The sequence below is a fragment of the Zalophus californianus genome, chromosome 2 (assembly GCF_009762305.2).
Source record: "Zalophus californianus isolate mZalCal1 chromosome 2, mZalCal1.pri.v2, whole genome shotgun sequence".
In the NCBI taxonomy this organism is placed as follows: domain Eukaryota; kingdom Metazoa; phylum Chordata; class Mammalia; order Carnivora; family Otariidae; genus Zalophus; species Zalophus californianus.
This window is the reverse complement of record NC_045596.1, coordinates 95,064,875-95,082,404: the sequence shown is the minus strand read 5'-3', so window position 1 is coordinate 95,082,404 and position 17,530 is coordinate 95,064,875. Positions and strand designations below refer to the sequence as shown.

At 35.4% G+C, this 17,530-nt stretch overlaps 1 protein-coding gene across 1 annotated transcript in view; it reads left to right on the top strand.

Annotated features, from left to right (window-relative positions):
* The window catches only part of LOC113924712 (bifunctional heparan sulfate N-deacetylase/N-sulfotransferase 4), a 397,622-nt gene that overhangs the window by 6,868 nt on the left and 373,224 nt on the right, over positions 1-17,530 (top strand). The window lies entirely within an intron of this gene.

Genomic DNA, 17,530 nt, shown 5'->3' with positions numbered 1-17,530 from the left:
TTCTTCTACTCTGTGTATTATCTATTCATTTTCTCAGTGATAAACAGAAGATCTTAATGTTAATGTATCTCTGTTTATCTTCTTTTCTCTACAGTTAAGAGTTTGCTACCTAGTTAAAATGTCACCTAATCCAAGGTCACAAAGAAAATCTCCTATGATTTCTTCTGTAAGATTTATTTCTTTTCCTTTGACATTTACATTTATTTTCCATCTGGAATTGTTTAATATAATGTAAAGTAGAAGGTAAGACTGATTTTTTTTCTTACATGTTTATCCAGTTGACCCATGGCCATTACTGAAAAGATCATTCTTTCCTAAATTTACTGTAGGATAAAAATTGTTGTATCAGGTCACTATATATTTTTGAGTTTGTTTCTAGTGGTTTTATTCTTTTCCATTGGTCCATTTTTCTATACCTATACCAAAAGACACTGTTTTCATTACTGTAGTTTTGCCTGTCTTGATTTTGATAGCATCAGTCCACAGGCTTTGTTATTTTCTTCTAGATCATCTTTCCTAGTTACTTTTTGATATGTTTTCTTATTTAGATACAATTTGCATGTGCCAAAATGTAAAAATCTTCTTTTCAGTTTGATTGTGAATATCCATTTCAGAATCACCAAAAACAAAGATGTAGAACATTGCTATTATACTCCTTGCATTATTTTGATGCAAATTCCAGGTGTCATAGTCAAAAGTATTTTAGTATATAAAAGAAAAGTGTTCTTAAAAACTAAACCATGATATCATTTTCATTCCTAAAAGTATTAATTATAATTCTTTAATAATATCTAATATCAAAGACTTGATTTTGTATTAAAAACATACTTTCTTCATTAGAGGTCATGTTCTAGAGAGTTACAGCCAGAAGGATCCTATAAAATAATACAATCAACTTTTCTCAAGATCAGTTCTACTATGGTTGAAATGAAGATTTTTTAAATATCTGCCCTGCCTTAATTATAGCATGAGATAAGAGAGACAAAATATATAAAAACATTGACAACCACAGATTGCTACATATGTATATCAAAAATTATACCCACCAACCCTTTCATTTTATATAATCCAAACAAAAACCAAGGAGGTTCGATTTGCTACCTTGAGTTCCTCCTTCCCTTCTTTCTTGATGAAGCCACTTCTCTCTCCTTGTGCAGGAGGCCTGTCCTTTTGTGATGGAGGACTCCTCTTCTGCATCTTGTGGCAGACCTCTCATGAGAGCATCTCTCTCCTCTTTCTTTGCCTGCTTCCTGATCATTGATACAGTCAAGTTCACCATATTTTCCACATATCATTTTCCCATTCTAGCATCACTATTTTTTTTACTGATATCAGTATTTGCTTCCTTTACCCAGATATAGAACTCTGATGGTATTAGTGAAGGACAAAGCCATGGTTCTCCTTTCTCTATAGTTTATCCTATTTGGGTTTTTTAGCATTTCTTGTCTGTGGGTTGAAGACTTTTACCAATCTTGGAGTATTCTTGGCCATCATTAAATATTGTTCTGCTTTGTTCCCTTCTTCCTGTCCTGCTATAACTCAAATTGAAAGTATGTTAGGGTTTTTTTTTCTTTCTCCTATGCCTCTCATCCCTATTTTCTATTTTCTATCCTTTCATTCTCCACAGAGTTTAGTTGGGATATTTTCTGTTGAACTTCACTTAAAGTCACTAAACCTCTCTTTTGCTGCATCCAATTTGTTATTAGACTCATCTGTTTATTTCTTAATTTGTTATTGAAGCTGGACATAGTAAAAATTATGTTGATTCTTTCTTGTTTATAGATTTCACTTCTCTGGTGAAATTCTTCATTATATCCTCTATTTTCTTAAACTTGAATTATATTTACTTTAAAGTACGTCTTTAATAAATATAATGTCTAGGTCTTTCTCAGGTCACATTTTGTTGTCATTCATTTTTCTCGGTACGCTGAGTATTTTTTTAATGATTTTGGGACATTTTGCATTAATAATTTTAAAGACTGAATAATTTGCATTTTACTCTGAAGAGTATTCATGTTTCCTTCTGTTGAATAGCTAGAGTGGAGCTGAATACCCTAATCTAATCAAGAGCTGATATACTCATGGTGTGTTTTTATTAAAAGTCCCTCTCCTTGCTATGTCTTCCCATTTTACTTTTAGTTTCTTCAACATTTTAATGTTGTCAACAATTACGTGATGTTTTTGAGTAACTATCCCTTTAGCTTCTTTGCTTCTTTCTCTCTGCAGTTTAAGAATTCAATAAATCCCCCAAAGAAAAATCACAAGATTTTGCCTCATTTCCCTATGCCTCAATTTTTCTGAGATCTTGGCCTCTTATGTTTTGGCTGCCACTGTAGTTTTAACCTCTACTTTTTCTCCCCAGACTTATGAAATTGGTGAAATCTCTGCTAGTTTTCCATTCTCTTAGTAATAGCTCTGTGCCTGAACTCATTGCCTTTTTACCTTCTCCAAGAATTGGCAAATGCACTGCGCTTACTGCAGCTTATAGAACATCAATCTACCTCTCCTTGCTTCCCTCAAATCCTCTCTAGCAATTCTAGACACAGATTTATCTTTTGCATTTTAACTGGCCTTGTTTTGCTGCAAGCTACCCACTCATACCCAGAAGCAAAAATTTCCTCTAAGACCTTTTAAGATCATTGCTTTTGGTTTTTTGTGGACTAATCAGTGAGGTAGAGGTAGAAAATTTAAATTGTTAAATAGAAGTGAGGATGTTAGATACTCTATTGTCAACAAAATGAATTGAATTCCAGAAAAAAAATTATGGCTATTTATAGTTATTTTTACCTTACTTATTTCTTGACCATGTTATATAAAAAAGACACTTATTAAGTCAACTTGTAAAATTAGTAAATAGGGATTAGATAAAAAAAAAATCTAACCCCACCTAAATATTTTCCAATTTTCTTTCTTTGTTTTCATTTGATTATATTAATATATTTTGAACTTCATGTCAACACTACTTAAAATAACTGCATATACTTTAATAACATCAAAATTCAGTACTGCTTCCCAACTGTTTTTCTTTAAATTTCTAAATTTTTTCTGCATTCTCCAGATCCCGTCTTGATCATAACTTCACCTTGTAACATTCTCAAAGTCCCAGAATAGTGAGTAGATATTTAGGTCATTCTGACTAATTTTCTCTTCTTTTCATTGGCCATCTGTTGAAGCACAGTATATTGTTCTAGCTATAGAGCTATAGAACAAGTTCAAATTTTACTTCTTTTCAAGACCTTTATCCTTATATAAGAAAGATAAAGTGTATCATGCTCACATACACTCATTGAATTTGGGAGGGGGCTATATTGTTGGACACGATCTTTTTAACTAGATCAGTTCCTTATGGGACCCTCATAGCATGATCCCCATATAAAAAATTTTTCAGCATAGTACGGGTGTTTAGATAACAGCAAACTTACAATTGCTCTCATCATATTTTCTTTCAACTACCTTATATTCAATTCTTTAGCCATACTGGCAAGTTGCTCTAAATTTCCTGATATCTTTCATATAATGAAATTCCATCCACCAGCCCTAATTTGTATGATAATCTTTACCATTTATTTTCTCAATCACTTTCTGATGGGTCTTTCAACATCTATATGACTTCCATTTTAATATCCTGTGTGATACATCTTTTATTTCTTTTCATCAGGTTAAACACATCATTCTTTTTCCTTTTGTCAGACATATGAGTCAAAACTGTAAATCAAAATAAAGAAGAAATGGCAGATAAAGAGGTTGTAGTGGTGTAAACCATACTTTATAATAAACATAATTGAGGATAGCAACTTAGAACAAATAATTGACTGAGAAATAAAATAGAATAACAGTCAAATAAGATTATATATTATACTCTAATAAATTGTTCTATTTTAGTATATGTGAAATTATCATTAGCATTTCAGAAACAAGTCTCACTATTATAAACCAGCAGGGTGCTATAAATGACACATCTATGGACAATGCTTGGCTTATGCATCGATAAATGCTCAACAAATTTCAGGGCGTTATTTCATTCTCCCTTAGGTAGAAGTAAATGCTTCTCAGTTTACGTTCTTAGCACTTAAATATCTTCTATTATGACACCAGCCTAGAAGATCTGTGAATTCAGAAGTCACAACTGGCTTGTTCTCCCCTGTATCCAAAGTGCTATTCAGAATCTGTCATAGCATATGTGTTCCTTAAGTATTTGCTGAGTAAATGAATCAACATTCAGCATTTCCTCACTAAATTAGGAATTCCCCAAGCCTAGAAAAGGCTTGATAATAATGAATATCCAGCTGGTATTTATTGAATTCATTATTTCAAACAATAGACATCTATTGAGTCTTTATTGTTTGCTATGAATTGGTGCTAAATTGAATTAGAATTACCATGAGCAGATTGAAAATATATTCCCTACTACCCTTCTGTCTGCCTATTCTCTTCCTTCCTAATTTCATCATTTAATATTTTTCTATTTCAAGAAAAATAATTATTGCAGACCGAAGTTTAAGATAGCTATGAAACAATATAAATGTCTCTTGAAAATCATTTATGTTTAAGCTTTTATTCATCTCTAATGCTAGACAAAATCCTTGATTTTTTTTCAGATTAATCTTCCATTAACAAAATACAAGTTCAGAGGACATAAGTATTTAGAGGGTGACTGGGAAGAAGACTGAGGGGGCAAGGTCCCAATTTGCATTATATAGTTTCTTCCTCCTAGGGAATTCCCTTTATATACAAACAGTTACAGACTTTGCCTGAAAGAAGACATTTTCAGTAATTCAAGGATGACTTTGTCATTGATCTTGGGTGGGGATATCTGGAAGGAGTAAGAAATGAAGGAAGTAACCATAGTTAAAAAGGCAAGAAAATTATATTGAAGATTCAATTAGGATTTTAGGAGATACAGAATTTAAATACAATAATTTCCTGATAATTTAAAGTTAAACCTCTCATCTCTCACTCAAATTCTTTATCTAAAATTTTTTATTTGAGTATAGTTGACACAGTGTTACATTAGTTTTAGGTGTACAACATAACAATTCCACAAGTCTGTGTGTTATTATTCTACACTCACCACAATTGTAGCTACCATCTCTCACCATACAATGCTATTACAATACCATTGACCATATTCCCTATGCTGTACCTTTTATCCCTGTGACTTATTCCACAATTAGAAGCCTGTATCTCCCACTCCCCTTCACCCATTCTCCATCCCCCCACTCTTCTTCCCTCTGGCAACCATCAGTTTGTTCTCTGTATTCAGGGGCCTGTTTCTTCTTTTTGTTTTGTTTGTTTACTTGTTTTATTGATTCCACATATGAGTGAAGTTATATGGTATTTTTCTTTCTCTGACTTATTTCAGGTAGCATAATACCCTCTAGATCCATCCATGTTGTTGCAAATGGCAAGATCTCACCCTTTCTATGGCTGAGGAATATTTCTGTGCGTGTGTGTGTATCACTTCTTCTTTATCTGTTCATCTATCTGTGGACACTTGGGTTGCTTCCATGTCTTGACTATTGTAAATAGTGCTGCAATAAACATAGTGGTGCATACATCTTTTTGAATTAGTGTTTTTGTTTATTTTGGGTAAGTATCCAGTAGTGGAATTACTGGATCATTTTTTCTATTTTTAATTTTTTGAGGAACCTCCACACATCTTTTTACCGTGGTTGTACCAATTTATATTCCCACCAGCAGTGTATGAGGGTTCCTTTTCCTCCACATCCTCTCTAACACTTGTTCTCTCTTGTTTTTGTTTCTAGCCATTGTGATAAGCATAAAGTATATCTCATTGTGGTTTTGATTTGCATTTCTCTGATGATAAGTGAGGTTGAGCATCTTTTCATGTGTCTGATTGCTATCTATATGTCTTCTTCATCAAGATACTTTTATGTCTTTAATTGAGCATAAGATCAGTGCCCCATTATCAAAAACATACATTATCAAAAACATGCATGATTATTACCTGTACACAAACAATGAACAATGCAAAGAATATCCTTTAAGCTTACATTCACAAAGTATATAATGTATATTATTTTTATTTAAAATAAAACATAGACAATGTAGACTCTTTTGAATTACATGCTTTTAGTTTTATATAGTAAGTTCATGTCAAAACATAAACTTTTACCAAATTTTTAATTAACAAAATATGATTTTCTTTTGTTGCTATTCTAGACTTTTCCTTTAAGCAGAGGAGTGTTAGAAAAAGGTTTACATTAGAAAATAACTCTTGCAGTCTTGCAAAGGAGAAATTAGATAAGTAGAAACTGAGAACCAGAAATGAGATGGAATTAGAAAGATATTTCACAAGCAAATCTGATAAAGTTAGTGACAGACTAGATGCTAGGGATGGGGGAGACTGGAGAGTAAATAACAGATTTGTAACAATGTGGGAGTCAAGTGGAGCATAGGAGTGAGTTTAACTAGAATAGGAACCACAAGTATGGACAAATCAGAGGACATAACATGCCTCCAATCATCAGAGTTGAACTAACATGAAAAAGTAACCCAAAACACCAAAGGAAATGAAAATACATTTTGGTAATTATATATAAAATTCAAGATTGTCTACTGCTGTTTTTATTGTTTTTTAAATTATAGTAAAATCCATAATATTGTAGAATGCCATTAATTAATTTATATTTATTGAATCTCTACTTTTCCATTTAATATCCCTTCCCAGTGCCACTCTGATTAGAACAAACATAGTCAACAGTGCCAGAGGAATTAGACGCCCTGTTCAGGGGCATGTGGAGTCCCTTATTTTGTCAAATTCAACAGATTCTCTTGACTGTTCCTTGACATGTGTGATTAATTGCCAGCAGTCACTTTATTCTCAGCATCACCCTCACCCGTATTGCTCAGGCTCTGCTCTCCAGCTGCCACAATGCATCTCTCAGAAGAATTGAAATATGCCATTATATTTAAATTTAGTCCTTGTGATCAGGCTGAACCTGTCACACACCTGCCATCCTCACCTAATAATAGGCAAGCCTGAGTGAGTACTAAGACTCCTAGTGTATATTCAATGCACTATCCATTGTGTAAAAATACTGATGTGTCTCCTGGAGCCTGCATTGATGCATACATTTGTTTTCTCTTATGCCCACGTCCCTTGGCATCTGACAGTTCATTAAACCCCGTGTTTGGTTAGGTAATGTTTGCTATGCTTTCTTGTGTATTTACTTCAAATGGAAAATCATCAAATTTAAAAACAAACTCCAACCTTCTAGATTCTTGTACCTAAAACTTACATAAACCAAAGTATACTCAGACAACAGAAAGGTAGCAAGGGTAAAATTAATAGTTACTAATTTTAAGTGGTACTTCAGAACATTATATTTCCTGTATTTTGAAAAAATATATATTTTAAATTAGCCAAACTGTCATGGGACAATTTCAAGATGCATGAAAAATGGAGTGTTACTAGGATGCAATCAATGCTTTAAAAAATATTTCTATTAACGACAGCTGAAATGGATGTTAATACAGTATGAAAAGGACAGTGCTTTGTATTTGGCACAGATAACCTCTTTTAATTCCAAATGGAAATAATATTCTTATTTTCCAAGGTGCTCATTAAGTTTCCAAATTAGAAAATGGTATTCTTCCATTTTTAAACCTGGAAATGACCCTTGACATCCTCAAGTCTAATCATTTCACTTATTTTTTAATACTGAGTTCAAGAGAAGGCTAAATATAGAAGAGGCATCTTCACCTCCATGTTTTACATTTATTTACTTTTAGTAACCTTTAGAAAGTAAGTTCTGCACATTCATTCCCTTGTGTACATTTCCTGCCATATATCCAGGAGAAAGCCATGGTATCAGTGATGAATATAAATAGTGACCTATCCTTCTCTATAAGAACACCTGATATTCTCTCTTGAGAGAACCTACTCTGAATTCTGTGCTACAGTTCCTTCTGGTAGCTGCTTTTTCTGTGCTCAGCCACGATAGAGGTTGAGTAAAAGAAGGTTTTCCCCTCCCCCGCTTTCACAGAGGCACAAATTCAGACTCTCAGGAAAGAAGACCAAAATATCCGTGTTGAATTAGCTGCATTAAATACTCTGATTAGATTCAACTATAGATAGATTCAGTCTATTCGAATCTATAAAATATGTTTTTAAATCCATGGTGCTTCTTTCAGTACAGATAGAAAGTTCAAATCACTTTCTTTTTTACACTAACGAGAATAAAGTAGCCTCTGCCAAGCAAGGTTATTCAGACACCTTTCCCAAATTTCAGGTACATTTTCTTTCATGTGTTCATTCATTTATCTATTCATTTGTTTATTAGTTTATTCATTCATTAATGATTTTTTTCTACAAACATTGATTTTAAGTGTGAATACAAAAATAAAGTAGTCTTTGGAAATGGTATAGATTGACATAAAAACCAATTATTGGTAATTCAATTTATATTTTAATAAGCCAATCTTATAAGCTAGTTGAAATTTTAATGAATTATGAATATTTCTAAAATCCTTCCTTGAAAGATGCCTCAACTTAAGAAATTTGATTCTGTAAACTAAACATGTTTTTTTCTGATAAAATAGTAAATTTCATGTTAGGTGTTTGATCTTTTAGATGTTCCATTCATAGCACTTGAAAGATATGTTTGGTAACACTTTGAAATTCAAAGTTATTTATGGAAAAATTCATTGAACAAGTGGGGCTCTTATGGTATAATCAGAAAACAAATTTATTTTTCTTCTCTTTCTATTCATTTAAGCCTGTTCTGTGAGAATAGAACTTCCCTGCCTTAGATGAAATATTTGACAGGTTCTTTAACTCTTTGATTGTACTCAGTTTTCATTCAAATGAGAAGGATCTCACTTGAATAGTTAAGACCAGTTCAGCATAATAATTAAAAACTAAGAACTGAATTCAAAATTAAATCTTATTCCTTTCAAGAGAATGAGACTTCCAGAGGGGAAGCTTGAAGATGGAAAGGGCTGAATGCATGGTTTCTTTTCTATTTCCTGCCTAGGTTATTACTCTCTCCCAACCTCACTAGCCTGTGGTAGGCTGCTTTATAATTAAAGGGAGTAGGGGATTAGTGAGAAAAGAGGTAAAGGGCAGAATTTTGTTACTTGACAGTTATTGATGTTATTTGGCATTGAATTTCTCTGTGCTTAGAAGGTCTTTAAAGCTAACTCTTTTTTGAAGCACGTTCACAATGCATTTTCACCTGGCTAGTCATTTATAATTCCCTCATAAGTTCCTGATTTTGTGATGTTCAGTTCACTCAGCCTTTCTCTGTTGGAATCCCCTTTTTAACCTTCCTCTTGTCACTTTTGGGCAAAATTTCTTGAAATCAGCTTTGGTGACTCTCATCTACTGTAAGCTAAATGCTTGTGTATCTTCTGTTCTGGCAAACTCTTTTTTTTTTCAATCTTAGAGCAGTCTGAGGTTCTACGAATAACCAAGACATTGTTTTCACATATTATGTTTGGTCAAATTTAAGATTGCACTGACTTAAGATGTGTAGTTGGTTTATATTCTGCCATAAAAAGACAACATCAGTTGAAATACATGTCCCGATCCTAAAGATGTTAGAATGTGAACAATGATTCATGTTAGAATAGCTGAAAAATTGTCTTTGGCTTTCAGAAGTGGGGAAATTACTGCTGACAATAGATTAAACTAATCCCATTGCTATTGTGGGAAAGCAACTTTTGCTATTGCCACTGTGGTCTGTGGATGGAATCCTACAGATTTTGACAAGTTTGACACAGAGATGCTAAGAGCAGTGGCAAGTAGTGGAAAGGAGTTAGAGGTGGGTGATGTAGGAAAGACGTTAGGGTTCGAAGCTGATGGGCAAGAAAGAATTCTTGGAACGTCTTTGGTGCAAAAAGGTGATTTTATTAAAGCACAGGGACAGGACCCGTGGGCAGAAAGAGCTGCAGTGGGTTGTGAGGGATGGTGATTATATATCTTCAAGTTGGGAGGGGGCTAGGGATAGCATAAGCCTCCCAGGTATTTTGGAAACAAGGTTTCCAGGATCCTGAGGGGGCTAGCTATTATTAGGAAAGGTCATTTATTACTGTTTAGTTAAAACTCAGTCATGAGACCATTCAGATGTATTTCAGTGGGTCATATACTTCGGCAATGTTTGCCAACATATATCTTGGGGGGGTGGTGAGAGATAAAGGAAGTCTCCAAAGGAATTCTTGTATGTTAAAGTAGACTTACAGGATCTTGGAGGTTGGGCTAAGATTGCCTTTTGCCTTTAGCAAAGTATAAATATTCAGGTAGTTGAGTCCCTAAAGAAAGGTCACTCTACCTGTTTCAAGGACTTGTCAATGGGCGGTAGGTAGTTAGGAAATTTAATAATTTCTCTTCTGCCTTTGTTTCCCACATTACTGGGCACAGCTGTGTCCCCTAGACTGAGAAGTGATAGGTCTCTAGACAGGTGCTGATGGTTCACAGTTCTCAAGTGAGCCCTTTGCCAAAAGTCATCGAATCTGTTCTCCTTTCCCCTCAAACGTAATGGCTTGGCTCATTCCCTATACTTCTCATTGTCTTTTCTGCAACTTTTAAAAGTCGCTGTTCTGTCAGAAGCCAGGCAGGGGGTATGGGAACTTCAAACAACTGCCTCTTGGTTACCGCCCCTGTAAGAAACCTGGGTGGTTTCCATTCTGCCCATATCCTGAGAAGGGGCAGTTAACAGGACTTCTTAGGGCAATGTATCTGATACATTTCTACCAAAGTACTCTTATTTGGAGGGTGAATCCATGCCCATCACTCAATTTCTAAATTTTGAAGTATATTTATGGAAATTTTAAATCCTTTGCTTTGATATTTACTAATTTTTTGGGAATTGATAATTTTGGAAGAGGTGCCATGTTATTCTGGGTCGATGTCTTCCCTAAATCTCCCTCGTTTTGCTTTAGAGGGAATTATCATGTCAATCTCAAACATATTTTAGTTGCTCCAGCTTCTTTTTTAAGCTAGAGGACGTATCACCTCTTTAATTTTCTTTTTTTTTTTTTAAGAAACATTTAGTCTTTATTTGGTCAGTCGATCAACATACAATTTCATCCTAAATAAATTGTATCTATGTTACAGTTGCTGCAAAATATAAAAATCAAAAACTATTATTTATCTAAGCTTCATCATCCAATCTCTATAGCATTACAAAGGCTCTTTGATTTCTCTCTGTCATAAAAATGATGTGGTTTTGTTGCTAACATGGGGAAACCATATAACTATTTTTTTAGATTTTTTGAAATGTTATTGTTATGTTAATCACCATACATTACATCATTAGTTTTTGATGTAGTGTTCCATGATTCATTGTTTGCGTATAACAGCCAGTGCTCCATGCAGTACGTGCCCTCCTTAATACCCATCACCTGGCTAACCCATCCCCCCACTCCCCTCCCCTCTAGAACCCTCAGTTATTTCTCAGAGTCCATAGTCTCTCATGGTTCGTCTCCCCCTCTGATTTCCCCCCTTTCTTTTTACCCTTCCTACTATCTTCTTTTTTTTTAACATATAATTATTATTTGTTTCAGAGGTACAGGTCTGTGATTCAACAGTCTTACACAATTCACAGCGCCCACCATAGCACATATCTTCCCCAATGTCTATCACCCAGCCACCCCATCCCTCCCACCCCCCACCACTCCAGCAACCCTCAGTTTGTTTCCTGAGATTAAGAATTCCTCATATCAGTGAGGTCATATGATACATGTCTTTGTCGGATTGACTTATTTCACTCAGCATAATACCCTCCAGATCTATTCACATTGTTGTAAATGGCAAGACTTCATTCCTTTTGATGGCTGCATAATATTCCATTGTGTGTGTGTGTGTGTGTGTGTGTGTGTACCACATCTTCTTTATCTATTCATCTGTCGATGGACATCTTGGCTCTTTCCATAGTTTGGCTATTGTGAACATTGCTGCTATAAACATTGGGGTGCATGCACCCCTTTGTATCACCTCTTTGATAAGTCCTGCTAAGATATTACACAACCTTATTTTGGAATATAATAGTAGTGGACACATACTAGGGAAAAAGGAAGATACGTTCTCATGTGAATGTGAAATAGAGTCTAATTTCAAAACTTTGTTACCTTTATAACATTCCTTATGTAGTGGTGCATAAGGGGGCATTCATAATTTTTTTACATGTTAAAAATACCAGCATGTCCATTAAAAAACATCAAGTTAGTGATTTTTATTCAAGTTCAGTTTCTGAAAAAGGGAGTTCTTACAAATAGTATCTCCATATTGATTGGCCTTTGACAGAGTTCTATATTATAATTTTCATATTTTTGTACTGATGATGACAAAATCCTAAAACCCAGAGAAACACCTTCACAAATAACTATTTAATAGGGTATTAATAGATTTACATTACAGAAATATAAACTAATTTAATAATACTAAAGTAGAAAAAATGTTTTTTAAATTGTTCAGATTTTGGCTCAACAGGACCCTGTAGGAATTAGCTGCCCAGTGTTGAGCTAATTGAAAATTAGAACAAGTAGCAAATGTAAATAATAAGACATATCCAGAATCTCATAATTTATGTATAAACTAAAATATATGAAGTACAAATGTATTCCAGAAGTATATTAGAAGAAATCTGCAAGCTTTTTAAAGAAAATGTTTCATTTACCTTATTGCTTTCTTGATTCCTCTATCCAGGCAGCTCCCCCAGCTCCAAGACACAGGTCTGTACTTTGACATCCCCACCTATCTGAATGGAATCTTAATAATGAAGTAAAACAATGTGATTAAGATTTTGTAACAAGCTGGGGCACCTGGGTGGCTCAGTCATTAAGCGTCTGCCTTCGGCTCAGGTCATGATCCCAGGGTCCTGGGATCGAGCCCCGTATCGGGCTCCTGCTTGGTGGGAAGCCAGCTTCTCCCTCGCCCAGTCCTCCTGCTTGTGTTCCTTCTCTCGCTGTGTCTCTCTCTGTCAAATAAATAAATAAAATCTTTTAAAAAAATTTTGTAACAAGCATCTTCCATAACCCATGCACTTGTAGTAATCTCTCTGGCCACCTTAACTCACTGTCCTTTGTATTTGATACTTTATTCAAAACAGTACTGTGGGACCCAGTGACCCAAACTTACCCAACTTCATTTCTCCCCACTTTAGTATCTAACTCAATGCTCTCTCATAGATATTCAATAAGTGCTTGCTTTTTTTGGTTCCCCTTTAATCAAAATGAGGAAGAAGGCTCAATGAACCTTGGTGGTTCTGAGATTAAGGGTGAGATTGGGGAGAAAATGGCTAAAATGATAACAAAATGTTTTAGTCTTTTGTAAGCAGTGGGTTAGGGGGATTTTTCCACCACCAAGCTCAAGATACTTTCAAATTGTGCTTAATATTGTGTACTCAGGGCACCTGTGTGGCTCAGTCAGTTAAGTGTCTGCCTTTGGCTCAGGTCATGATCCCAGGGTCCTGGATCAAGCCCCGCGTTGGGCTCCCTGCTCAGCGGGGAGCCTGGTTCTCCCTCTCCTCCCTGCTCATGCTCTCTCTCACTATCTCTGTCTGTCTCTCTCTCAAATAAATAATAAATAAAATATTTAAAAAATATTGTATGTACTCATTCACTAAACAATTACCAGCTCTTCAATATGTTCTGGACCTGGGGTGTGTGCGTGTGCGTGTGTGTGTATGTGTGTATACACACATGTTTTGAGGGATAGAAGTTAGAGAGGAATGATGATAAGGGGATGGAAATAAAATCCCCAAGGCAAACTTAGTCAAATTATGGATAAATCAGCCATATAAATAATTAAAATATATATGAAAACAATGAAACAGATATAGGTAACGTGCTTTGGGAGCATAATACAGGGTCAAATGAACAAAATCATCATGGGCCCACTGGAATGCATCAGCATCCATGGAATATATTGTAGGACTTTAAGAATAGCATTGAGTAACTGTTGCCCAAACTTGTTTTATTTATTTATTTTTAGAATAGCTAATGTGGCAGAAGTCTGCAAGATTAAGAACTGTGATCCCTATATGTGAGAAGGGATCTACATGAAAACAAGAAAATTATAGAACACTGAGCCTTAATCAAATCAGGGTACAAAACCTGTAATCAAGAACTGCTGAGCAAACCAACCTATTATAGAAAAACAGCATTTTTAATGTCAAAAAATTTGAGTTACTTCAGGAGGAAAATAAAGAGGAAATATTTAATACTATCTGCTCATCCTTTCAAAAACTACCATGGGTGTTCATAAGATAACTGAATAATTGTTCAGTGGGTTGTTGATTTCAGATAAGAAATACTAAAAATCAGTACTATTAAGTGTTTAACATGTGTCATGTATTACACCATTTGCTCCTGACAATTCTGTGAGATACATAAATTAACATCATCCTCTTGTTACAGATAAGGCAGGTGAAGTGTTTAAGTGAGTAACATTTCTGCATTCCTAAAGTCTGACTCCAGAGTCTTAACTTTTATTTTATATATTTTTTTTTTTTTTTTTTAAAGATTTATTTATTTATTTGAGAGAGAGAGAATGAGAGCGATAGAGAGCACGAGAGGGAAGAGGGTCAGAGGGAGAGGCAGACTCCCTGCCGAGCAGGGAGCCCGATGTGGGACTCGATCCCAGGACTCCAGGATCATGACCTGAGCCGAAGGCAGTCGCTTAACCAACTGAGCCACCCAGGCGCCCTTATTTTATATTTTATACCGTCTGTTTGGAAACAGAATACACCTCATAAAGATAAGCTGGCAGTTTTGTTAAAGATGATTCCTTAGTGATCGGTGCTACTAATCATCTCCTTTGACATCTTAATACATTTTCTAAAGGAGGACATATACTATGATATCCCCAAGTTTGAAAGTAACCTAAAGTCTTCTGAAATCTAGTGATAAAATAAGAACAAGGGTAAATAATTTTTTTATCATTATAACCAAGGAGCTGATTCTCAAACAGTATCACACAGAAACACAGACTAGATTCTACTAGGTTATGACAGGTGCATGAAGATGCAGAACAAAGGAGGGGCAAATAGAGAGGAAAACAAGCTGTGTAGTGAGAAATTGGGATAGAAAAGGACTAGTGGAGGCTTTCTCTGTGTGTGTGGTGTTTTTTTGTTATTGTTGTTTGTTTGTATTGTTTTGTTTTCCCTACTCCTGAGTTTTGCTGGAAAACTTTGGTGAGAAAAAGTAATGCTTAAAGATAAATTTTCTGTGGAATATGTTGTATGCTACTTCAAAGATACCTACAATAAAGATCTACAAAATTCCTCAGGGTTTTTAGAGTAGTCCTTGTAATTCAATAATTTTTTAAATGTGACACCTTGGAGATCAGCCATTATGGTGACTAGTTATATCTAGACTAAATCTAGATATCTATCTATTTATCTGTCTACCTACCTACCTGTCTCTCTCAAGAAAGAGATATTGTTTAGGGCATATGCAAAAATATTTTATCTGGGAGCAACTCTAATATAAAGTATTTATGAAATGAATGAACACACTTATAAAATAAATTGAGTACTGAGCTCTAGATAGCAAACAAGAAAATATCTGGAAAAAAAAAACAAAACCTTTTTAATTGTATGATAAGAAAATGGGCCCAAAACTCAGCATCAGACTTAAAGGCCAATGAAATGGTTTCTCAGAAAGGCATTAGAAACTCAACAGAAAATTATCCTCTAGTTTTATATAAAAAGCTATGTGGTTATGATCACTATGCATCAGGAAGGATATGATGGAACCACAAATGGGCAATGAAAATAAACTGATATATAAGGGAAGGAAGATTATATCAGGAAATAGTAAAATGAAGAACTAATTCAAAATGAGGAATTAAAATGAGGGAGAAGGAGAACAGAATTTCAAAATTATAGTTGTGAAGCCATGAGTAAGGTAAGCTCAGAATTATTCACCAATTTCCCAAATTCAGAAAGAGGTTCTATAGCAAATGACTGTTGTTTTACTGGCCAGCCAACCATCTCTCCTTCTTCTAGTAACAGAGCAAGCACCTGCTCTTTTTCCTTTGAGAGTAATGGCCCTGCCACCCAATTATCAGTTCATGCTATTAGTTTGGCAAAGACCAGGGATCGGCTCAGGCTTGAGTCTTCCCAGAAAAACTCATCCAACTCAATCTGAACCAATGAAAGTCAATGATGAGAAATTGCTAGAACTATCGTGATAGATAAATTCACTTTCACTGAGATGATTAAATTAAAATATATTTTAGTAATTTTTTAGAAGATAGCCTGCATTAGATTGAAGCCATCAAAATAGATTATCAAATTGGGTGATGGGGAGAGAAAGAGTGAGCTGGTGAATTCAGCTGATAAGAGCCAGGTTTATCTCGGGGATTTTTAGGTATATGAGCCAATAAATTATGTTATTTTATGCTTAAAATAGTTATAGGTAATTTTCTTCTACTTCCAGCAAAAAGAATAAGTGCATACTTTGAGGTCCAAATGAGAACACTGGAAAATAGTGTTGGTTCAAAACCTCCTCGGGAGCTTTCTGGGTATAATCTGAAACCAGCCTCTGTACATGAGGGGCAAAGGGAGATCAATGAAAGAAGCGGACTACCCCAGAATGACAGGTAGCAATTTCAATAAACAAGGGAACTTACTGACGACACTTGCCTTAGGTACAAGATGAGTAAATCTCTGGACCTACACACCAGAATCTTAAAAGTTAATATAGAGGCCTTAACTGGATTCAGTCACATACCCAAGTCCGAATGAGCCGGTTATGAAGGCTGGAGTGTTGGAGGAGGTCTTGAAGAAGATGTAACTGCCAGATGACCCATAAACTGGACCCCGGCAATTGAAGTCTCCTCACCCCCACCCTTGTCCTAGGAATGTATGCTCCACTTGCCTTCCCTGCTTCCAGGAGCCACTCAAAGGATACAGCCTTGAGATAGAAATGCGGTGTTGAAGCCATTCGGACTTGGGTATAATTGGGTTGGTTCTGTTTAGAGTGAACTCTCTATTCCCAACAAAAAGGATAAAATACAGGTTGTCCATAACCCAAGAAAAGCCACATAAATCTATCCTAAATCTGAGCAATGCCATCCATGGCTCTAATAGTGATTATTTTTAGGACCCTTCCAGTCAACAGTTTAATGGGCTGCTTTGCAGTTTTTTTAGCAGGAAAAAAAATACCCATGCCCAGTGTCAATGATAGTGTGTGCCACAGGTCGGGTCTCTGGAACAATATTGGTAATATCAAATGAATTAAAAGTACTAGTCCTGGGGGTGCCTGGGTGGCTCAGTTGGTTAAGCGTCTGCCTTCAACTCAGGGTATGATCCCAGAATCCTGGGATCGACTCCCACGTCAGTCTCCCTGCTCAGTGAGGAGTCTGTTTCTCTGCCCCTACCCTGGCTCATGCTCTCTCTCCCTCTCTCTCTCTCTCTCAAATAAGTAAATAAAATCTTAAAAAAAAAAAAAGAGTACTAGTTCTAGCTTGTTCTTTCTTAATGTACTGCTTTTAGGGCTTTCCAGTCCCCTCCCTGGAGTGGTGATACCCACCATGGCAATCCTGACAAGCTAGAGAGAA